Source organism: Triturus cristatus, chromosome 3_2, assembly GCF_964204655.1.
Source record: "Triturus cristatus chromosome 3_2, aTriCri1.1, whole genome shotgun sequence".
Taxonomy (NCBI): Eukaryota; Metazoa; Chordata; class Amphibia; order Caudata; family Salamandridae; genus Triturus; species Triturus cristatus.
In genome coordinates this window covers 1,028,628,869-1,028,655,286 of record NC_140584.1, presented here as the reverse complement: position 1 = coordinate 1,028,655,286, position 26,418 = coordinate 1,028,628,869, and positions in this window count along the sequence as shown.

The window sequence follows — 26,418 nt, the reverse complement described above, 5'->3', positions numbered from 1 at the left end:
AAGTATCAAGAGCCAACAATACCAGAAAGATTAAGGACATACTATTGTTAAGGATACTAACGAAGTATACAACACTTAATAATTACAAGTACTGGGAAAGCGTAAGCCTTGAAAAAGCCACAGGCTTGTAAGCGATAAGGGATGAAACAGGTTGGCTGCATATGGATCAATGTAAATAGCTTTTTAAAGATCTGCAGGAAGGTGTATCAATGGACCACCCAATGAATTGGAAAACCACCGAAACTGACATCCTAAGGAACTGTTTAATCAGCATCAAGGCATCTCACTGACAATCATGTGAAATAAATGTTAATGGTGGACAGAATTAACAACCAATGTTTTTGTGATTATTATTTTTCTATAATGTTCAATTTTTTATGACTACTACTGCAGATTTAAGAGCATTGGGCTTACCTAACAAATGGAGTGTGAGCATAATTGGGAAATAAAAACTCGTCTATATAGGAATGCTTCATCACAGACCTGCTTCCCACCTGTGCACTTCGAATAGTGGCCCAACATACTGTTACTGTGAAGACACGGTAACTATCTGAGGAATAACAATAACTTGCGATTGACTCCACAGTTTTATTCTGCACACCAGTTGGCAAATATAAAACAACTGACGAGTTTATTGCATTCTAAATAGCAAAGATCATTTAGTTGTAGCATAAAGTGCTGGAAGAATATCACAATCATTTTGGATTGTCTAAACAAGCATTTTTCCAGCATGAATCCTTGCGAACATAAAAGAGGAAATGGAACAACACCTGCTCACCAAAAAGAACATCAAATTAAGAGGGCACTCTGCCTGTGATACCTGCTTCTGAATGTATTTAATAAAATGCTTATATGTTATAGTACATGTGGAAAAACACACATAAAACACACATTAGATATTTATTGGGTCAAATGATTTCAGAAGATGAGTCCGAATAAAATAAATGATAAACCTACAATGAAATGCTTCTTATAATCTACAAAAACATAAAAGGCTCCAAACAGGATAATGGTGGACACAGACAAGTTGTTGTGTGGGAGGGAGGATCAACAGGGTTTGTCTATGGGATCGGATTGATGTTCGCTAGAACAACAGACTGCCATTCTAAAGTTTAATGATAATTCCCCTGTAAAATCATATGCACAATGAGTTGATTGTGCAATTGAAATGTACTAATTAGCATGATATAACCATTATGTTTTGCAGCCAATTGAAGAGAATCTGATTTAAGCTTCTGATGAAGTAGGTTACGCTTTTCAGAAATGCACTGAGCCACGTGAAGCATGCAATAATTTCACTACTCAAAAATGAGAGCAAATAAACATCATTGAGATTTACACATTTTAAACTAAAAAACATATCATCCAAATTCCCTCTGGACATCTATTCACAAACCACAATACTAGTATTATTCCAAACTGTACTATCCTCCACCTTCACATAATTATGACTTACTATGATTACTCTCATGGGTTTTTGATTAACTGGTATTACTGTTCTGAACATAGCTTGGGGACTTCACATGTACAAATTAACCAACCTCTACATTTGTTCTTTTAACTCTCCTTCTTTCATCAAAACTCTTTTGATATTTTCCTTGCTTCTCACTTCAATCATCTCCTTATCTATTCTGCTAAGCAAATCAAAACCACTTCTCATCAACACAGTTTTGGGATTCCTACCTCTTAATAATTTGAATGTGGTATATCCTGTGACATCATGTCCCCTCATCCTATATGGCCATACGATCTTCTTTACTAAATCTATTACGGATTTCCTGTTGGCAACTGTCATCTAAATCACATTTTATTAATTTTCTTAACTAAGCCATTTGCCCTGGGATTGTAGACAGCTGTCCTCATATGTAGAATATTGTGATCCTCTAAATATTTTACTGATTTCCCTTGAACAGAACTGTGATCCATTTACTGAAACTAATTCATCAGTGTGTTACTCACTCATAAACGTTTTATCCAAAAACATCTTTTCCATTGTTACCTCATTCATAAATTCTAGTTCAAACCATATTGAATAACACGCTACAGCAAACAACCCAAGAATAAACATACGAAAAACAATCAGCAATAACCCCATAGAAGCACTCCACATAAAAGCTATCAATCTGCGCACATCTGATGCAAAGACCGCCACAACCTTACAAACCACGGAGGTATCGGAGACAACGCCCAACAACCAATGCCCTGAGACGTCAAATAACAGGACCGCTATCAACTCAGGACCTGCCAAAAAAAACTAATGAGGGACCGAAAGATATATACAAACAGCTGGAGGAGGAACCTTCCAACTTAACGATCCACATGCAAGCAGTCCCATTGCAAAAACACCAACAACAACTCTCACTTCCATCAGGGTAGGAATTAGAAATGCTCATGGCCCAGACAGAGAGGATAGCTACCGACATGTGCAACGCTATTAGGAACATAAGGAATACTCTATTGCTCCCAGAAAGCTATCTCGGCACACAATCTCCACAATAAGCTCAACACAACACTACTGCCTCTTTCCAATAGGACTTACAGGCCACATATCTTCCTTAGATATCTGTCAGACACTGAAATCCAAAACCTACTACTCTCCTAAGATACAACTTCCAACTTCCCAGATAAAATAAGTGACCAGAAGATTCAGGTGGTACCAATTAATGCCAACAGAATAACGCATACAAATCACAGAGAACCAAACACAAATAACCTGAAAGAAATAACGCTAAGCCCAGAGGGCTCCAACCCTGAACTAGAAAACCCAACAAAAAAGATCTCATGCCTACTTATCAACTGACGTTCAGCAATGAAACATGCCGCTGACATTGCTGACCTAATCATGAATCAAGATACTGAAGTGGCTATCCTAACTGAAATGTGGCTATCGGACTTATCCTCCCTATGCCTAGACCTGCTGGTGCCTCCGAACTATAACATTGTACGACTAGATAGACTAATCAAAACGGGAGGGGGAGTGGCCTGTATCCACAGATCAAACATCTCCATCTCTAAAATTCTTGCAGATCCTATAGACTCATGTGAATACCTGAGACTCACAGCACGATTCACAGACAACCAAGTGTACAAACTACACGCATTCTATCACCCCACCAGGCAAACACCTAAATTTCATAGACCACCTTATGGAAATTATTACAACTAACTCAGAACCTAACTCCAATGATATTTTCCTTGGAGACTTCAATCTTCACTGGAATGACATTCAAGATAATCAGGTCAACATTCTGAAAGAATTCCTAGCCGACCACTCACTAGTACAAGCATGCGCTCTACCAACTCACTCTAAAGGAGCTACATTAGACTGGATCATCTCCAAAGAAAATGTGATCCAAGCAATATCAATTGTTCCTTGTGACTGGTCTGATCACCACTAAATCACCTTCCAAATATCAGCCAAAAAAGAGAAAACGTTATTGCAACCAATTAAACCCAAACATTTGGTGAGAGACACCAGAAATCTAAACACGGGGATTCTAAAAATACAAGGCGAGAAAGAACTCCAACCCCCTTCTGAACTAACGGATGTCAACGAGCTCACAGATCACTACAATCAGACGATATCCAAAATAATCGACGACATTGCCCCGCTAAAACTTAAAAGAATGTAGATCTAAGATAAAAATCCTTGGTTCAACGAATCCCTGAATGAGGAAAGACGGAAACTCGGAATAACAGAACGAAAATGGAGACAAACTCTGTCATCCCCCACCTAAAACAACTAAGAATGACCAGAAAAACTTACAATAAAAGCGTACTTAAATCAAAAAAATTATTTTTTATAAATTAACTCAAAAATGCAAAGAACAGACCGAGGAAATTCTTCGATCTACTAAAAGATCAATCAAATAAATTAGCCAAATTTTCCCTACTAATATCTAAATTAGACCTGAACTGTGAAGATTTCTCAACATTCTTTACTGATAAAGCCAGCTCTTTGGAGAGAGAGCTCAAGAATAACGCTGAAAAAGCCTCAAACCCAAGGAGTGAACAAGGAAGGAGCCCTGCCCTAACTACTCAAGTACTGCCCAAAAATGATGCCTATTGGTCAACCTTCAATCTATATGATCAACATGACAATACCAAAATATTTCTTTCTCTGAAACCAAATAATCATTACAATGACCTGCTGCCGTCTAAATACTGGCCCTCCTGCAACCACATGGTCATCCCCTACTGAAATAAGATAATTAATGAATTGCATGCCCAAGGATCAATTACAGACTGCCTAAAAACAGACAAGGTGGTCCCTCTCCTAAAGAAACCTACAGAGAGCCCGTCGGACCCTAACAACTTTTGTCCGGTAACAACCATTCCCCTACTAGCCAAAGTACTAGAAAATTGTGCGCACAATCAGTTAAGTCAACACATTACTGAATTTGAGCTACTTAATGACTGCCATCAGGGTTCAGACCAAACCACAGTACGGAAACAGCAATCCTACACATAGTAGATGATGATTTGCTAGCCCTCGACCGTATTGAAACTTGTCTCCTTATCCTTCTAGACCTATCATCTGCTTTTGACACAGTAAACCATCCCAAATTATTAGAGCACCTGGAAAATAGGATGGGTTTATCAGGAACTGTACTGCAATGGTTCCACTCCTTCCTAGAGAACGGATCGCAAAGATTCCTGGTAGACAACAAGCTATCCCCACCATCTCCAATTCAAATTGGGGTCCCACAAGGATCAACTCTATCCCCTTCACTATTTAACTTATACATCAAACCATTAACTGAAGTACTGCATAAGGCTAACATTTCGTTTCACATGTATGCTGATGATACCCAGCTGTATATGAAGATATCATCCCCAGAAGAGATCAACACTATGAACCATGCACTCCAGAAAACCGTTGAATGGCTAGCTGACAATCATCTTAAGCTCAACTCACAAAAAACGAATTCCTTCTTATCTCCCCTCCTAAAAGTTTATCCAAGATCAAAGAATGGACCAAGTTGATCACAGCACTAAACGGTACCCCAACTATAGTTGACTCAACCAAATCCCTGGTTATCATACTGAACAAAGATCTAAACATGCAAGCACACATCAACACAATGGTCAAGAAAGCTTGTTTTCAATTACCTCAGGAAATTGAAACCACTCATTGATCCCGGTGACCTGAAACTAGCAGTCCAAGCACTGGTCATATCAAGAATTGAATATGGATGCGCAACCCTATCAGGACTCCCTAGGATCTCAACAACACCCCAAAAAGCTTGTCTCAATGCAGCAACTACACTTATAACGGGGACAAGAAAATACGACCTCATCACTCCTCATCTGAAAGCGTTCAGCTGGCTACCACACGAAGCAAGAATAGAGCTAAAAATTGCTTGGATCACTCACAAGGCTATACACCACAAAACTCCACATTACCTAGCTCATAAAATTACGCTATCCAGCGGCACTAGACCCTCGAGAGGATCGGAGGATTTTATACTGAAACCAGCACTCTTCTGTAAGAAAAAAACTTACGATAGAGCATTCACAGGAGCAGCACCAAGGATTTGGAATTCGCTCCCACCGAATAGTAGAAGAATCACCTATGCTCCTCAATTCCAAAAGGAGACTAAATCATTTCTGATGGGTAAATATCTCCCATAACTAACAACAGAGACGTCTAAGTAGTTATGGATCTAGACTGTCAATACAGCGTTACTAACTCAGAACAAAGGAACTGTTCACCTCCCGACGCTAGGTACTATCATTAACTGTGCTTGAATGGCTAGTCGCTACTCCAAAAATGAAGTACGACAAGACAATCTGAAATGTAATCTAATGTTTTCTAGTATCCCTCAGTATATTTTTGTATATGTTTAAATATTTGCCAATGTTAGCGGAACACTTCGAGATCTTCTTGACGTGAAATAATTGGGTATCTGCTGATATCGAATTGGTTGAAATGTAAAGCGCTCTGACACCCAACTCAGGGTCTGTTTCGCGCTATAGAAAACACTGAATATATAAATAAAATAAGTAATAGTTCACAATTACCAATACATATCTATTGTGAACCTCAATCATGTCCAATTGTCCCATCACATCTATGGCCTTTTTGATCATGATCTCATAGGAAATTCCACTAGTCACAAAAAAGGGTGGGTGTGGGTTTTTCACACTTTATCACTGTGCATATTTCACATTACTCCACCACCTTTTCTACTTCTTTTTACATAGACAGCCACAAAAACACTTTCTAGATTCTTTTTTTTTCATTCTACTGTAGCCCATGTGTCTTTGGTGTGCCATCACAACTAACTTACTCCTAAAACTAACCAGTGGAACTAATCTACTGCCTCTCTTTATACCCCAAACGCCTTCACTTAACTAATCTTTGATAGCATTGTAACTTGCCACAAATTTCTAGGCCAACCTTCTCTGCCATCGCAAGAAAAACATTTCAATTCTTTATCATCTTCAATTCATCTGTTACTTTCCTTATCTAAAGTCCCTTTTTCAGCTACCCAACCTTGTTCATTTCCATCCTGACGTTCTGTACTATACTCATATAACATGGAATCTATCTCTCTATCTATCTATCTATCTATCTACACATATATAGGCACACACATGCAAATGTTATATATATATATATATATATATATATATATATATATCAACAACAAGAATCCGATCAGGTTAGAGGCTGTCAGTCAGGCGGTCCGCGCTCAGGTTATCGGAAACCCTGTATCTATTAATCCAACACTTTCCAAATTTATGGAAATACCACGGACACAAAGGCAATTGCAGCAAAGAGGTTTATTCAGGCTGCACAGCAACGCGTTTCAGCTTACGCCTTGATCACGCTAAGTGACAGGCGTTTTTGCACATATTTTAAATGCAGTGTCAAACATAAAAGACAGACAGTGAACGTTCAAGTAACCGTGTAAAGACGGCGGCCATCTTGTAATATGTAATCTCGCATTTATATCACCCCAAATAGTATTATTGCGTTAATAGTATATACTAAGAAGGAGATTATGGAAAAAGAAAAACAATCATAAATCAATATACAATATAAATGATTGTGGGTGAATCTATGAAAATACATATTATTTTCACCCAAGCAAATCAGCATCGTATTATACTTCAACACTTCTGTTTGATATACATTCCATAATCCCGGCAGTGTAGTCTCAATGCAGTAGGTTTCTATGTATCAAAGACCAATGTCTCAAATATACCATCACACTACCAAGACATCATTGGAATAAAAATCAACTTTGTATCCTGCCCAAGTGGGCATTGATCAACAAACAAAATGTATAACATTCCTCATATCCTTCGGTATCAATTTCCAATAATCAATCACATTCAGAAATTATCTTCCATGTCCATAATATATCAATAGTTCATACTATAAAGCTTGAATATTTTGTCTCCCTGAGGTGTCGTGATATAAAATTATTTAGATAGCCAGCCAGCATGAAAGTGCAAAAAAACCTAAAAAAATAAGAGAACAAAAAACCAATTAAAATCCAGTTATCATAAAATACTCAATTCAACATTTACACAGCTTAATTTCTACTTATGCAGATGTACAGACAATTCCTCATTGGAGTTCAGACCCAAGGGGGCCATAGTTTCAAGGTCTATAATGTACCTGGACTCCAATTTGCGTAAGGTTAATAATCTGTTTCCACCCCGGACACTTTCTGCGACGGCATCAATGACCACCATTTTCAGATATTTCTCATTCTGCATATGTGTGTCAAAGAAGTGTCGTGCTACCGGGTATTGTCTGTTGTTATGGCGGATAGCTCTGATGTGTTCCAGTACTCGTTTTTTTGCACGATGGATTGTGCTCCCTATATAAGCCTTACTGCAGGGACAAATTAGTGCATATACACAGTAGGTGGTATTACACGTCAAGGATTTTTTAATCACGAACCCATTTTTACTGCTCAGAATATTCAATGTCGTGCACTCAATGCTGTTGCTGCACGCTTTGCAGTTTCTACAGCACCGAAAGCCTGCTCCGCTACTTAGTTTAGATCTATCCACACTGGTTACCAAATTGGGACTCCATTCGTCCCTCAAGGATCGATTTTTTTAAAATGTAATTTGAGGGCCATTACTCAAATGTCTTTTGGTGAGGATCAGTTAATAAAACATGCCAATGTTTCTTGAGTGTCCTCCTTACATCCCTTGCTTGCCCCGAATAGGTTGTAATAAACCTTAGGGTATTTGTTTCTTTGATCTTTTTATCTGGATGTAATAACTGGGTTCGTGTAGCTGCCTCCACTTTTCTACAAGCCTCAGTGATGGTTCTTTTGCCATAGCCTCTTTCCCTGAATCGCTGTATCATAGTTTGCTTTTCATTTTGGTATCCCAACTCAGAGCTACAATTCCGTTTGGCTCGTAATAATTCGCCAAACGGAATACTTTGTACCCGTTTTTTTGGATGTGAACTTAACGCAGTCAAAATACTATTTCTTGCTGTTTTTTTACTAAATAGTTTAGTATGCATCACACAATCTTTGATTTCAATTAGAATGTCCAAAAAATTCAATTTCAGTTGTGCTTATTTGTTCTGTAAAGGCCAAATTAAAACAGTTTTCATTCAATTTTGCAATGAAGGCTTTAACAGAGTCATTGTCTCCATTCCAAATGAAAAATATGTCTATAAAGCGCAGCCACAGGACACACTGGTCGAATTCTGCCATTGGTGCCACCACCTGCTCCTCCCACCAGCCCATGACCAAATTGGCATAGCTGGGGGCGAAGCAGGTGCCCATGGCTGTGCCCTGTGACTGGCAATAGACGACATCATCAAATAAAAAATAGTTATTTGTCAAACAAAACTGGATCATAGTCAGAATCATCTCTGAGTGCCCCAATAGTGATACAGATCGAGTTTTTAAGTAGTGTTTTATGGCTTGTAAGCCTAAATCATGTTGAATACTGGTATAAAGACTACACACATCTAAAGTTACAAGTGTGTAGTTCAATTCCCAGGGTATGCCATCTATGATGGTCAAAAAATGTGTTGTATCTCGCAAATATGATGGTAAGGTGACCACATACGGTCTCAAATAGTGATCAATAAAGCGAGATGTATTCTCCAATAGTGAACCAATCGAAGACACAATTGGTCTACCTGGCGGGTTCAGCGGATCTTTGTGCAGTTTTGGAAGTAGGTATAAGATAGGGATTTTGGGATAGGGACTTTTTAGATAATTATATTCCTCCCATTCTAATAAACCCCTTTCACGCCACTCAACAAGCATATTTCCATATTCTTTGTTGGATCTAGATATGGAGTTTTTATCAGATATGCTGTAACACCTGTTATCTGACAACTGTCTGTAGCCCTCTTCTAGGTAAGCATATTTATCTAGAATCACGACATTTCCCCCTTTGTCGGAGTGTCGTATTATAATCGTTGAGTCGGTCTTCAGACTATCAATGGCTAGCATTTGGTCATGAGTCAGATTTTTTTGATTAAAGGCAGTTTTTTTATACCGCATTTTTTTAAGATCAGTCAGAACTCCTCTCTCAAACACATCGATGGCATCACACTCGATCTGTGGCAGGAAAACTGACTTCGGTTTAAAGCCACTCCCTGGATTTACATATCCATCAATATCATATTGTTGTAAATCAGAAATCACATTATTCACTCCAATTTCTTGGTCATGCTGGGAAGTTAAAATGTTCAAGATTTCAATGTCATCAACGTTTAAATTACTTACAGTCACCCTCTGCGAGGTGATCTCCTCAGTCACATGTTTCGTATCAAACCATTTTTTCAATTTCAGTTTACACGCAAAGTAAAACAAATCTATTCTAGTCTGCGCAAAATTCAAATTATAAGTTGGACAAAAGGACAGACCCAATGCAAGTAGTTTGGTTTCTTCCGCTGTCAATATTCTATGGGACAGGTTGACCACAGTCATACTTGTAGTTTCTTCCCCCTTGTCATCATTCCCATGGGGGTTGTTGCATCTATTTTTCCTCCTCTTCTTTGCCTGTTTGTTCCGGTACCTCTGCCTCTGCTTCCGCGTCCTCTCCCTCTCTGAGCCCCCTGAACCTGCATTTGTTCTGTCCGACCCTGGTTCATCATGTGAAATTGGGCTAAAAAATGTGTTGACTTTTTTTGGGCCACATTGATGCTGGAATAGGCTGCTGAAGTCGATGCATCCGATAGATTTCCATCCGATACATCACTTTCCGATACCTCAATTCTTTCCGGTATCTTAGTTTGATAGATTGGACCACCCCCTTCTTTATCTTTTTCAAAGAGGTGATCATATTTCTTGTGGAAAGTAAGGGTGCGGCCTGAATGATAATCTTTGTAGTCCCGCACAAATTTTCTTTGTTTTTTAGCTGTAATTTCTTCCTCCAATTTGTCCATTTTTATGGATAGATTTTTCATAAATTCATCAATGACTTCTTTCGTAGCTACTTTTTCCAATTCAGCCAAAATTGCATCAATCTCAGCCAGTAGTTTGCAACGGTCCTTTAAGGCATATTTTACTAATGTTCGAAGCATCGTAATTGAGCATGCGTTTGAATTATTAGACCATTCTTCCAGCATTTCTGGGTCAGGGTCTCCGTAAGTTGGTATGGTAAAAATACGTAAGCCTCTAGGCACTCATGCAACATCAATATATCTCTGTAGAGATTCAGCCTCCCTCCATTTGGCGAGCTCCTTTTTGTGCAATTTTTCTAATTGGTTGAATAAAGTTTGTGTTTTGATTTCCTCTGTGATGGTGTTGGTTGCGCCATTAGTACTCTGAGTGACAATGGCTCTGCTGAGAACAATACACCAGTAAATGTGGAATCATGGGGGGAGGAGTGGGATGTTAACCCTGGAAGTTGTTTTAAACCTAAATCTGTATTCCTTCCTAATGTGCAATGTGATGCCATAGATGTATTTGAAAAAGGTGTTTTGTTGGATTTGAATAAGTTAAGGTATACAAAAACTCCCTGCAATAGAAAAAATCTAAGCTTGACACAAATTAAGGCGATGGAAAATCTTAAAGCCGATAGCAATATTGTAATCCGCCGATCGGATAAGGGAGGAAATGTTGTTGTCCAGGATAAACACAAATACATAGCGGAAGGGATCAGACAACTAAGTGATGTGAACTGTTACTGCAAATCCAGCATGGCAGATATTTTGAAATCTAATCTGAGCTACAGAGAACTATTAGTTGAATGGAGAGAGAGGGGACTATTGGAATGGGAGGAATTTAATTTTCTGTATTGTCCCCACCCTAAGATTCCCATCCTCTATTTACTTCCTAAACTCCACAAGAGTCTACTTGACCCCCCAGGAAGACCAATTGTCTCCTCCATGGGTTCTCTATTAGAGAACACGTCCAAATTTATTGATTACTATCTCAGACAATATGTTGTAGCCCTCCCCTCTTACTTAAGAGATACTACACATTTTCTTACAGTAATTGATGGGATCCATTGGGAGAATAGCTACATCCTAGTGACTATGGATGTGAGCAGCCTCTATACCAGCATCCAACATGATTTAGGCATACAAGCTATCCAACACTTCCTTAAATCACGATCTATATCTTTGTTGCACCACTCACAAATGATTACAGACATGATTAATTTCTGTCTGGTTAACAATTTTTTCATCTTCAATGATACCATCTACCGGCAGTCACAGGGTACTGCGATGGGCACCTGCTTCGCCCCCAGTTATGCGAACTTGTTCATGGGCTGGTGGGAGGAGCAGGTGGTCTCACAGATGACTGAATTTGAGAACAATGTAACCCTGTGGCTGCGGTACATTGATGATATCTTTTTCATTTGGTGTGGTGATGAGAGTTCAGTTAAAGACTTCATTGATAAATTGAATGTGAACAAGTACAATCTAATCCTGACTGAACATATCAGCAAAAGTACTATAGAATTTCTAGATGTACTTCTCGAAGTTAAAGGGAATGTGTTGGAGACTAGACTATTCCGTAAAGAAACTGCTGGCAACAGTATTCTTAGCGCCAGCAGTGCTCATCCACGGAACCTTATCTACAGTATACCCTATGGTGAATTATTGCGTGCCAAAAGAAACTGCAATACGGCCGATGCCTATAAAATTGAAGAGGCTATCATGTGTAAACGTTTTAAGGAACGTGGATACAGTGATAGAGCCATTGGAGAGGCCCGATCTAGGGTAGAAGGAGTCACCAGAAACGAACTGTTACACCCTAGAAGAAAAGAAGTAGAGGGTGAGGTTATAAGATTTATTACCACATACTCAGGGCAGGCAAACGAGGTTCGTAGAATCTTTGACAAACATTGGCATGTACTGCTAACAGATGAACATTTGAAGAAAAATCTGGGCAGTAATCCTCAAATCACATTTAGAAAGAGTCGCTCACTGAGAGATGAACTCAGTCATAACTATGTGACGGAGGCAGGACACACGATCTTCAAGGGCAAATCAGGTTTTAAGTGCTGTAGGAAATGTAAAACTTGTAAAGGTAGTTTTGACTGTGACACACTAACACTACCGAATGCAAAGAGAGATTTCCAAATAAGAAAAAGCCTGACATGTAACACCACATATTGCATCTATGTACTGATCTGTCCCTGCAATAAATGGTATGTGGGAAGTACCAAACACCCAGCCAAAAAGAGAGTCCTGGAACACATTCGGGCTATTAAAAACAACAATAGACAATATCCAGTAGCCCGTCACTTCCATGCCGAACATTTTCAGGATGAAACTCGACTTCGCATGCTTGTCATTGATTCAGTAAATCTAGGAGCTAGAGGCGGTAACAGGGAACTGTCTCTTAGACAATTGGAGTCTAGGTACATTATTGACCTTGAAAGTCTAGTACCAAAAGGCTTGAACTCAAGTGAGGAGCTGGCGATTCATTTGCATGACAAATAATGATTCAATGATTGTCATGAAGTAACATTAGGTGTCAGTAATTTTATCTTTTTGTTTTAGGTGGTGGTATTTCGTCAATCTACTTTGTGAGAAATCTGTGTGGCCATATATGAATTCACGAACTGTGACAGACTGAACAATTTGGATCTAAGCATTATTTGATGATCATACCCACTAGTGTGATTAACAGTTGTACATTTTTCAATGCTCCCAATGTTGTATTCAACTTTAAGCCCACTAGGGCTATATACCTTATTGTTATGTACGGACTGGGAGGAGTCAGGTTCCATTCATGATGACAAGTATACTAACTGAAGATGTTAAAATGACGTGCTTCGAATGTTATCAGTGTTTTCAGCCCACTGGGGCTCTATATTGATCAGTACGCAATGTTTGGCAGTCCATGCACTAAGACACATGTGTTATCTAAATACATGGCATTAATTACATTGGGACCAGAAGAATTACAATCTCGATTGGCAATATCATATGAGTTGATTTTGTTAAGACGTATTATTGTCTAATGAGTATATTCACGAGATTAGTGTGAATTTGCCTAGATATACTTTCAGTTGTATATACTACAAGATGGCCGCCAAAGTAGTGCATCCACTTTGGGTGTGTAAGAGTCCTTTGTTTATTTTGCAAACAATGTATTTAATCACGTCAATATCGAGTGTTGATTATCGTGACCAAGGCGTAAAGCCGAAACGCGTAGATCGTTACTTGCCATTAAATTACGCAGTTATTTGCAGCACATGAAGGCGTCTGAGTGGTTTCTGTGTATTACAGTGACTTTCGTGTTTAAAATATAAGATTTCCGGCGTCTTTTTCTCGGACCGCCCGCCGACAGCCTGGAATCGTGTCCGGAAATGGTGGATTGATATATATATATATATATATATATATATATTATCTACTGGCGGTCGCCAGTAGATAGTTATAGTTAGGACTGTGTTTCCATAGGAAATCTCAAAATTCTATTTTGAATAACTTTGGCGCCGGTTGACGAATCCTCGCGAAATTTTCAAAACTAATGAGGAGCTCCGCTCAGCTCCTACCCTGAAAGTCTCGGGGGGATTCGTCAAGCGGGGGGCGAGAAAAAAGGGGGTCCCAAAACGCGTTTTCCCCATGCATTTTCCCATAGGACCTTTAGTCGAAGGTACAGCCCGAACAGCTGAACAGAATTACTCAGGTCAGGGATGTGCCTTTTGCATATATGGAGTCAATCTGTTCAGTAGTTCCTGAGAAAATTACAGTTAAAAGCACATACATATCTATAGCCGCGCACTGTGCGCGCACCGTGCGAGCACCCTAACGTGCGCGAGCGTAATTCTGATTGGTGGTTACATGTTAGTCAACGTTCGAATCGGTCGAAATCAGGAAGTGTCGGCCGCCATTTTGTTTGTTTTCAGTGCGAGAGTGAAAAAGGAAACGTGGCGAACGTGAAAAGGGGACAGGGTAGAGAGTTCCTGACCCCCTAGCCTTTGTCAGGGGGTCCCTGAAGGACCCCGAAGGCAGAAAAAAACATTTTAATGTTTTTTTTTTAAATCGCGGGGGTGCGCGCACCGTGAAAACCCCCCCCCAAAAAAAAAAATTTCATACGTAGTTTATTGAAAAATAAATATATATAAAAAAATAATACATACATACATAACTTAGCATTTAAAAAAACGTACAAATTTACTGAAAAAACCATAGGTTTCACACATGTTATAGTTAGGTGGATATTTCACTCGTAAAAAACCAATGAAATTCCCCCGTTATAGTTAGTTCAGATAACTATAACTTGCGCGCCCGCAATCCTGCTCATGACGTCACATATTACATCACTCATGACATGGTCAGTGGCATCACTCATGACATCACTGATGACATCATCCTTGTGATAGAGTGGCGGTCGCACGAGTTATAGTTATCTGAACTAACTATAACGGGGGGAATTTCATTGGTTTTTTACGAGTGAAATATCCACCTAACTATAACATGTGTGAAACCTATGGTTTTTTAAGTGAATATATATATATATATATATATATATATATATATATATATATATATATATATATATTATATACTTTAATTTCCAGATGTTTTAATCCTGCAAATGCTACAGGTAAATTAATTTTTCTACTACAAAATTATATTCTTCCATACTAGACCAACCACCTGGCAATTCTTGGTGATGCCAGACCTCAACCATGATTTGTTAATAAACAGTTTGTGATCAGAATGCACCTTGAATGGTATAGCCCACACATAAATCTAAAATGCTTCCACCACCCAGAATATCACTGACGTTTCTCTTTCCATAACTGAGTACCCGATTTAAGTTTCATTCAAAGCAAACAAAGCATACACTACTGTCACTTCTTCAGTGGGACACCTAAACCATGTGCACTGGCATCAGTCGTTTTCATAATCTTGCATTTTAAATTAAACATTTTGAACGGTGCATCACTTAGTGCTTCCTTATAACTGGAAAATTCATTTTGACAATTCCGCGGGCCAAACAAATTTCATTGATATATTTTATAGAAATCATTTTTTCTAAAAGGTTATCCACAAATTTAAAGTAATACTCAATTACTCCAAACAATGACCTTACTTTTTCCTTTTTCGACACAACATCAGCATTTTGAATGATGTTTGTCAACTTCTTTCTTGGTCTTATCCACTTCTCGTTTGTACTGACACCAAGATATGTGACATTGTGTACCTTAATATTGCAGTTTTGTGATTTAACATTTAATCCATTTTGCTTAAAAAGATCAAGTACTATGTTCAACCTTAAATCATTATCATTTTCTGTTTCCGCATAAACAAGAATACCATTGTGATAGTAACATATACTCTGAATTTCATCAAATAAACTTTGCATCAATCGCTGAAATACAGGACTCACCGATGCAAAACCGAATGGCATACACCTGGGGAAACAAATGATGTTGAATGACAAGATCAAGGATGCAATTATATCTTATGATACATAGCAGATAGATTAATAGTATTGTACCCTTTAGCTTTACCAACCATCAAGATACTTTATTTAATGCTAGGTAGACGGTGCCTGTCAACAAAATTGCAAAATCACATAAGTAGACACACACCCTTACACCAAATCTGATTGGGGTCACCAATTCAAAGGACTTAATACTATCAATTACTGCCTCAATACTCTCTATTACCTCTTTAGCACACATCTTTTGTATTTCCTGTTTAACTTCCTTTGTTTTGGATAGGGGTATACTTCCTGCTTTGTGTTCTTTAGGTTTGGCCCCTCTCCTGAGTATAATCAAATGTTGGAGTCCTGTTGATTTCCCCAAGGTTTCCCTGATTATCGGGGACATTTTTCCATCCAACATTCTTTTTCACATTGTAGTTCTACTAACATTATCTGCTCTTCAACAACTGGTTTCAAATGCAAAACTAATGCTTCTGATGTGATGTATCCAAGCTAAAGTAGGTGCTCCCTTCTTAGCCACGTGAACCCTACAATGTATCATCCTGTGCTTAATAGCTATTTGCTTGCTGAAATATCTTGTCATTTCAATTATTGCAGCACCTTCGGCTCTTAAATTTATTCTTCTCTCTTACAATCCTGCATTCCAAATTCAGAAATCTTTTATAGTCATCATGAGCTACACTAGTATATCTCACACAAGAATCCACTAGTACGTCCACTTCCAAGTTATCTATCTTTACAATAAATTTCAGATCTTCTATTTATTTTCTCTTATTTAATCTTCTTCCATTCACAACTCGAATGGTTCATCTACAGTCTAAACATGAGATTCATCATGACTTACATTTGTGTCATATCAATCATTGTGATTATGTTGTTCTAACCCACTCATTTATGTTTTACTTCTTTGCACGTCTACGCACAATGACCTAGTTTTTTGCACATCATGCAGGTTACACTTTGTGCAGGAACATCCATATCATGTGTCCACTGATTTGAACTACCACCCTCCGACAAAGACACACCATACATTACTTCCACCTTGTTTGTACTGCTTATATCCTGCTGGTTTGGTTAATCCTTTCTTGTTTTTCACAGTCATGTCTCTTAGCTTGACTGTATTTACTGATTCTGTGTCAGCTTCGCCTAGTTTATTAACTACTTTAATCTCATTTGATTGCCTTTCATTCATAATCTCTACACACGTTGCAGTTAGTTCCTCTTCACAAGTTAATTCCAGAACTTAAACTAAAATTGGGGTTTGAATATTCAACAATTTTTCTTGTATTCTTATGTTTGAAGTGTGCATCTTCGATTGGTCTCTGATGTGCTCATCATGATTACCCGTGAATGCACAATTAACTTATAAAGGCTCTGAGTCTTGTAACAAAGGGGCCTAAGGATTTGTGAACATTATTTACCCTCAGAAAAAACGTGTATCTTTCTAAAATTATATTGATTCTATTTCCAAAATACAACTTTTTATAAACATTTGGGCATATATTGTTATATTATCGCTGACTTCCGTTTCTGGCAGAGACGGAAGTGTGAGATATATTCTGAAACTCTCCTTACCTAAGCAATGCAACAGGGTTGATTGTTATGTGTCTTCAACTTAACACTCTCAGACAGAAACCAACATGTATACCTTCAATGCATCCACCCATTCTACTGAGGGGTTTCTGGTTCACCAACAAAAGGTCAAAAAACTAGATAGTGGTGGCGTGTGACATGGAAAATATTTTACATTTAGGTACGTGCTGAATAATGTTATGCAGTTCTGAGCCTACATTTTAGGATAACAGTATAACTACAATAGGAGACATTCTACATGAAAATTGAAAAAAGAATGCCTATTAAAATGAACAATGTAGTCACAGTTGTCACGGTTGATGTCCTCATTGTGGTGTTTGTGTACCCTTTTACTTCCTCCAATCTGTTTAGGAATAATGTTTGCTCCACACAATGAGTTTTTCATGACAGTATATATGTGTGGCTGTCGTGCACTGAGCATTAGGTATCTTATTGTGTAGAAATCATTGGTATAGTACAATCCATAAAGATACCAATGATTATATGATAGTTCACGTGGTGTGCATTGGTGTATTGAGGAAAACGTGGCCTTTTGCATGGATGGAATCGGTTGTCCAGCATTCCTGCAGGATACACACCTTTTGACATATTATGTGTGCCTCTTCATGTCACATGTGCATCACAAGCCCTGGATGTTGCCTGGGACAGACACCGTGACGCGAATGCACCTCTCAACAGTCACTGCGGGTTTGGTGCAGTGAGCCCAAGGTTAGTATCAAGATTCCATAAAAGTGACAGAAATAGTGACTGCAGAGGTAATTTAACACAAACAGTATATTAAACATTGTTGAGTCATTATGTGGAGGAAAATTAGAATAATATAGTTTCCGTTCTGTCTATTTTCCTCATTTTGGTTTCATTGAAGATGGATTCGCCCTGGCAAGATGTGCTTCATGCTGAGTAGGGTCCTTCACAGCGACCCGCAATCTTCTCTTCACTTGTGGCGGCTGTCGTGTGGTACTTTGCCCAGTGATAGTCATATTGTCGCCTTTGTCTTGTTCCCTTTTCTTACCTGAGGAAGAGAGATATTCCATGTGCTGAATTATGAAGTTTATTCAGCGGCTCCCTATTGTGGCCTTTTGTCCAGGCCTATCCATCCAACTGACTCTTTACAGTCATAACATTCTAATAATATGTAAAACATTCTAGTTAGGAATGTCACATGCTAAATACTCCTTACATCGAGTTACAACACATTTTTGGCCTCATTTAGATCCTGGTGGTTGGCCCGTCCTCGGCCTGGGAGTAAATTACTCCGTTGTCCTGATGGAGGTGCTGCCCACCACATATATAAATGTCCGCTGGCCACTGGCACTGACTGGAGCAGCTGCCACAGCGGTTCCTGCCAATGCATTATAATGTTGCAGGATGGCTCTGCCAATATTATGGAGTCATACGTCAAACTTACAATTTTTTGCAAAATTATAATTCCAACGAGGGATTTTCTTTTTTGAAAGTAAAAAAACAAAACGCTTCCCTGGCCATGGGAGTTTTTTCCGATGGCGGGGACGGCATTGTGCAGTTTTCGATGCCCCTTACTGCCAGGGTTTTTACTGGCGGGGAAAGGCATTGAAAAACAGCTGTATGTCAGCACAATTACCCATTTAATTTAGGAGGGTGAACATATAGCCAAGCGTCCGACTGCCCTCACTCCATAATGTTGGTGGAGAAGGTACTCATTCACCTTTGCAGCGGAGTTCTCTCTCTGGCAACATTCAAATTGAGCCCATAGTATGAAAGTAAAACTTTACTTCAGGAAGTGCCTTCATTTAGTTTGGTATAAATCCATTCTCTAGTTTTTGGACAATTAGTGTACAAAAGTGGTTTTTTGTAGGCCTTGAATTGTGCCTAGCTGTAAATCAAAATAAAGTTATCCTGAGTCTTACTTTCTGAAGGGCCGCAAATACAAATTTTTAAAAGATACTTAAATCATGTTGGACAAAGGAACTTTTTCTTCCCACATCCATGTCAGGCACACATAGGCAAAGCCCAGTTCAAGAATCCAATATCTGGCTACAAACTCTGACAAAATGTCGAAGCGGACAGTAATGGATGCAGACAGCCGCGGTCGGTAGTAGGAGGAACTGCAGGGCGGTGACGTGGGGAGGGGGGTAGTAAACTATGGATTACGGAGGTTTACAGGTAAGTTAACATATAAATTAATAAAACGAATTTCGTTGCGTGCACAGCATCGCATTTGGGGATGCAGAGACTCATGCCCTGCATCCTGGAAAACATCAAGGAGCATAAATGTACTGGGTAGTATCTCCTGACCCTCTGGCTCAGTTGGGGAAGGCACAAAGGAACCCCCAGGATGTCATATTGTAAAATCAAATGCCTCTTTTGCCACATGGCTCAGAGACCCTATGGTTGGATTCACTGTTGTCAATGCAGCCTGTTTCGAGCGGGGTCTGCAATCCAACCGATGTTCAACCAGGATTTCCAAACCACAAGACAGGGTCTTCAAACCAATAAAAAAAAGTAAATAGTCTGGCTGCAAAATACTCTTAGTGGCCAGCTTCTGCTGTGTATGGCCAAAGACCTTGCACACCTGGGGTTAGCTGCCCATGGCAGGTTAGGTGGAAGGAACTGTTGCATGGGGTATATGATGAAATAACTCAAAATATTCACTGAAAATAACAAAGGCTTTAGTGAAGTAATGGTTAACTTTGCTTATATCACCTTAACATGTTTAAAAAAAATAGAAAATCACTTCAACAACACAGTTGGTGAGCAGGTGTGTTTGTGGATGAAAACCCCCAAAACTACTGAAATTCACAAGTTATGATTGAGTCCATAGTAAATGAAGTGCACCACACCCCCAAAAACCAAAACTCAAACACTAAATGCAGTAGTACCTCATGAAATGTATTTGAGTGAGTAATAATACTTAAAAGTACAACATACCTAAGGACCAACACATAATCAAACTAATAACTTATGCTACAATCAAAGTTGTCTCTTTCAAAACTTTTACACTCTTTCACCTGGAAGAGTGAAACAACCCTTGCTCCCCATTATTCCTCAAAAGCTTGAGAAAAATCGGACTCACCCAGCTCATCACAGAACCAACACCCACCGCAGAATACATTGGACTGCATCTTCACCACAAACAACAGTATCAAATACAACTCCACCACACAGCTCACATGGATTGGCCACTCCATCATCCACTTCCAAATCAACACACCTCAAGTCAACACCCCCACCAGGTTCAACACTCCAAGTCGCAGCTGGAGCAAAATCACAGAAGAAAATAGGCTCAGAGCCCTTAGCACTGATCAGCCTAGCTCCACAGACAACCACGACAAGGACATCAACAACTGTATCAAGAACTGCACGGACTCCCTCGCATGCATCAAACCCAAAACGCATAGTAGATCAAACAAACAGGCTAGCTTGTACACAGAACACCAAACAACATGCTAAACAGCTAGAAAGGAAAATGAGATCCTGCCACAACACCACCGACAGAACTACCTGCAAGGCTGCACTAAGATGCTATCACCAGCAAATTAAAGACACAAAGAAAAAAGCACTAGTCGACTGCATTGAAGGAAGCTCCTACAGCTGCAAAGAGATATCGCAGCCTCTGTCGACAACATTGCTGCATCCCTGCACTTGCGTTATACACTATACACTTGTGTTAGTATTGGCACTTTAATAAGGAGATTAAAAAAACTCTGTGTGTGCATAGCGGATACGGGTTGCTCTTCCTGTTTTGTCTGTGGGCATACAGGCAGTAAGGTATCGTGTATCTGGAGTTATGTCTATGGAATGCCATGATGGAATGTGGGGTCATTGCTTAACTCGACAGCTGTGGCTGAGGCGTCTTCTATGCACAGCCTGTCTATTCTACCCAGGCTACAAGCTAGGCATCAACTCCAGTCTGCTGCGTGGGAGGAGTATGTAGCGCAGCGTTAGTTTGTGTGAGGGTTTTCAAAATATCATCCCAGCCTGCGCGATGGGGAACTTACGCAGTCCAGCCGTTTCGTCCCTATGTAGATTAGTGCTGTCCGCCTGTGCCCAGATCTCTAGGGATTTCAACCAGTGGGGTGCCTCCGGAGGGTCTTTATGTTTCCATCACTTGGTTATCAATCGTTTAGCGGTTATTAGGCCTAAGTCTCAAAATCTAGAATTTACTTTGTTTGCTTTTGTTCGTTTATAAAGTCCTAATATACAGACCTCCCACATGTTCGGTACCTTGGTGTCAGTTCTACTCGTGAGTGTTTCCGTTACCTTGTGCCAGTAGGACATGAGTAAGGGGCAGGACCACAGCATATGTAGCAGGTCAGCGTCTACGCGATGGCATCTTGGGCAATCAGAGGTGGTAACGTTAAAATAGTTTTTGATCTTATCTGGCGAAAGATACGCTCTATGCAGTATGAATGTTTGTATAAGATTTAATCGTGAATTGCGTGGTATGTGTGTGGCACTAGTTAAGACACATTCCCATTCTTTGTCGGCCCAGGGCCTATCCCTGTCCTCAGTCCAACGTGCACGGAGTCGTTGTGGTGGTTTTAATACGTGAGTAAGTAGGGCCTGCACCAGCCAGTGGACCACATGCGACCCCTCCCCCATCACATGCAGATACTGTATGAACTGATGCGTCGGCGGCTCAGAAGTCAAGTCTCCCCACGAAAACGTCAGCGTTCATATGATGGCTGCATGCAGGAGGAACTGGCCCAACGGTAAACCAGTATCCGTCGACAAGGTTGCGAAAGGTAGCAGGGCGCGAATAGGTCTCCTAGTGTCTCCACTCCTACAGAGGGGTTGCTATTTTTATTAATAAATCATTCCCTTTACAAATTACCTCATTCCTGACAGATAAAGAAGGGAGATGGGCTCTGATCAGTAGGTTAATTAACCAGTTTAGATTAATGATAGCGACAATATACGCACCAATAGAAGATAATCCACTATTAGATCTTTGTGATGCACTTGTGCAGATCCCTGGGGCACTAATAATGGGTGGCAACTTTAATTTTCTACAAAACCCTGAAAGGGATTCGTCCTCGGAGACCCTTAGGCAAAATAACACTCGAATAACTAGGGCTCTGTTGGGATGCATGCAGAAATTAGACCAGATTGACATCTAGCGGAGAGAGTATTCATGTCTCTCCACCAAATATAAAACCGTGGCTCGGCTGGACTACTTTCTTACTTCCCTTAACTTACGATTAAATAAGTACGTGCATATTCAGAATGTTTTTTCCGACCACGCCCTGATAAAAATGGAGATAGCAGAGTTTGATAAATGGAAACCAATTTCAAGATGGGTTACTAATAAAAATCCATTTTGAGAATGAAGATTGGTGTATCAGGTCCATAATTAGATAAAATGCTTTTTACAACTGAATAGAGGGACAGCTAAAGTAGAAAATGTTTGGGAAGCCTTTAAGGCAACTATTCACAGGTATCTAACCTCCAAAGAAATTGCAGTAAAGCAATCCCGAAAGATAGAAAGGTCTCAGTTAGAGTTAGTGGTTTTCAAAGGAAATTAACGTTAGGAATAAGATTGCAAAAAATAAATTAGTTCTTGTACAAGCGTGTAAAAAGATGTAAAAATACTATTATAATATAGGCTACTTAGCTAACTCCACATACCTACAAAAAGTGTATGAGGAAAATGAATTTTCTGGGAAATGTTTAGCCTGGCAAATAAGAGAACAAACAAGCATCCAATAGGGTAACATCCTTGGTAGAAAAAAATACAAAAGCTCGAATGACAGAAGAAACACAAATTAATGAGCACTTTTTTAACCTTTATAAAGCCACCTACTCCACGAGACATGAGGTTAATATTTTAAAACTTAAGGAGTTCCTAGATGAGTTCCCAATTCCCAAAATAGAGGTAAATCACAGAAAAGAATCTGTTGGCACATATTACACTCAAAGAAATAGAGGAAGTGGTGCAATCACCAGCAAACAGTAATCATGTGAAGAACATGGACTTCCAGCTGAGCTATACAAAAAGTTTTCTACAGTATTACATTCTGAATTGCTAGCATTAGCTAATCATATCCTGCGAGGGGGAGAGGTACCCCACTCCTTTAAAATGGCTGTAGTAGTTAGTTTTTTAAAGGAAAATAAAGATAAGGACGATGTGAATTCATACAGACCAATACGTCTTTTAAATACAGACTACAAGATTATAGCTAAATTGCTAGCCAACATAATGAGTAAGTGTATAGGGTCAGTCATACATTCAGATCAATGTGGAGTTCTGTTAGGGTGGCAGCGATCTTTTAATACCACTTTTTAATTGAGGCTTTAGATTATTTTGGTCATAATAAAATCCTGGCCCAAATTATGCTGCTAGATGCTGAGAAAGCTTCCGATTTGATTTGCCTGGAAAGCATCGTTTATATTCTGGCCACATTTGGATTCCCTGTTAAATTTATCAGCCTGATCTCTGTTTTTATAGAGGGTCCACAGCACAAATAATAATTAATTCTAGCTGCATTGGCATGTGCAATGTGTTCAGAGGAACAAGGCAAGGCTGCCATCTGTCACCAATACTGTTTGCACTTTTTATAGAGCCATTGGCAATAGCCATCCGCTCGAGTAGCAATGTAACCCCTCCAATGCGGGGGATGACAAATAAATAGCTGTATGCTGACGACATAGCCCTCTTCCTTAAACCGGACCTTGAGATACAAAAGGATATATTTGAAATTTTTCAAAGATATTAATTGCTGGGTGGTTATAAGGTAAATAAATCGAAAACAGAGATTCTAACACTGCACTAGACACTTTAATGCTAGAATTTTACTTAGAAGTTATCACCAGAACCAAGAAATATTTGGGAATATATTAACCCTGGGCGTGACACTACGCTTCGCCCACTTAGTGTACGTAGCGCTGCCTGCTTCGCAGTTTTCGAAGTAGGCGAAGCAGGCAGCGCTACGCACACGCCAGGGCGAAGCGTAGCTGCCTGCCACCCACCACCCACCTCCCGCCCGCCCTCCTTTTAAAACATACCCTGAATGTAAAATAAATAAAAGTAAAGACACTTACCTGAAGTGCGGCGTCTCCGGGGCTCCCTCTTCTTGGTTTCCAACTTCTTCTGACAAATGCGCATGCGCGGACGCCCGCGCATGCGCATTTCTCGCAAGAAATGCGCATGCGCGGACGTCCGCGCATGCGCATTTCTCGCAAGAAGTTGGAAACCAGGAAGAGGGAGCCCCGGAGACGCCCCGCTTCAGGTAAGTGTCTTTTATTTATTATAAATTCAGGGTATGTTTTAAAAGGAGGGCGGGCGGGAGGCGGGTGGCGCGTAGTGGGGATACGCGGAGCGCGTAGTGTGCGTAGATTTGGGCACACTACGCGCTGCTTCACGTAGCCCCACTACGCCCACCCTTAGAATATATGTTTCAGAGAACATTAATGATTTATTAACGATTTATACAGTTTCAATTTTGCCCCTCTGTTAATTAAAATCAAACGTTTGTTTTTAAAATGGAATAGTTTGCCGTTGTCAATAATCGGCTGAACTGCACTGATTCGTATACCTATCTTACCATTTTGTAATTTTTTATTTTCTGCTATTCCAAGTGCTGTACAGATTAAATGTTTTAAGGAAGTCCAGGGCATGTTTTCATCTTTTATATGGGAAAATAAGGCACCTAGATTAGCTATAGATTCAAAATACAGGCCGTTGAGCGAAGGTGGATTAGCTCTTCCAGATTTAAGGGAATATTATTTTGCGACTTTTGCTCACACTGCATACAGATTATATAAAACTTTAAATATCTACAGATGTGATAAAGAATTTTTAGATTACATTTTTCAAGACTATAATATAATCGATTTTATGCGGTTAACAAAAACACCCAAGAAAATCAGATATAAGATTTTACAGGGAAATGTGAAACATGGACCGCAATATTTTGGCTACTATGATATTCCGGTACTCAATGCAACGACCTGGCTATCAGACATGTATGTTGGGGAAGCTCCCCTTCTTGATAGAAACAATGTGTTAAGGTGGTTGAGTAATGGGTGAGGAAAGATACAGGATTTTATAGATGGACACTGGAAAAAGTGGAATGAAAAAAAACCCAGTATTTAACATTATACCGTATCAATGCAATGGTCCTTTATCAGAATAAGGCATTTTTTATCCAGTCTAAACACCACCTAGATTATGACATCGGTAGTACTTGTCGAAGATTTGATAGAATCCAAAACTCGCCGGTCAATTAGTTATTGGGTTTCACTCCTGTGCAACTATGCGGCAACTAAACTTTACGGGAAAGCGCAAGCTAAATGGTTGGTTGAAGAAAATCTCCAGATATCCGCTTCAATGTGGGATAAGATAAATGAGTTACATTTTTCATTATTAAAGGGCGTTAATATGCGCTGTATCCAATTTTATACTAAATGGTTGATATATAGACTGTCTTCCTTCATAAGATCAACCAACATATTCCTGTTAATTTTTTCATATGTGGGGTCGAGGAAGGGGGTAATTGGATACATACGGTTTGGACTTGCCCAAAGTTGAGTACGTTTTGGGATGATATTAGTCCGTTTTGTTGCCACATTTTGCATTTGCAACAACCACTAGACACTCTGACAGCCGTTCTCAGATATTCATCCAAATTAAAAGTGGATCTGATATTGAAAAACAATTGTATATAGGAAATTTCTCAAGCTGTGGCAACATTTCTGATACAGGAGGGGGTTTTATGGTATTGAAGGTCGATGAATTTAAAGTAATCAGAAAATGTATGGGCAATTAAGTATGTATTGTCTAAAACGACTTTAACCTGTTATGTTCTGTTGATATGTTTCAAAAAGATTTAACACATCTGAGATGCTGTAAGTGGTGAAATTGTAGTAAAATATTTATTAATTTTGTCACATAAATGTTAATTACATTTTAATTGATGTACTTTCCTAATTTAAAATAAAAACAAATTGCTGCTCCCCAACCACTGTGCGACAACCTGTCGAA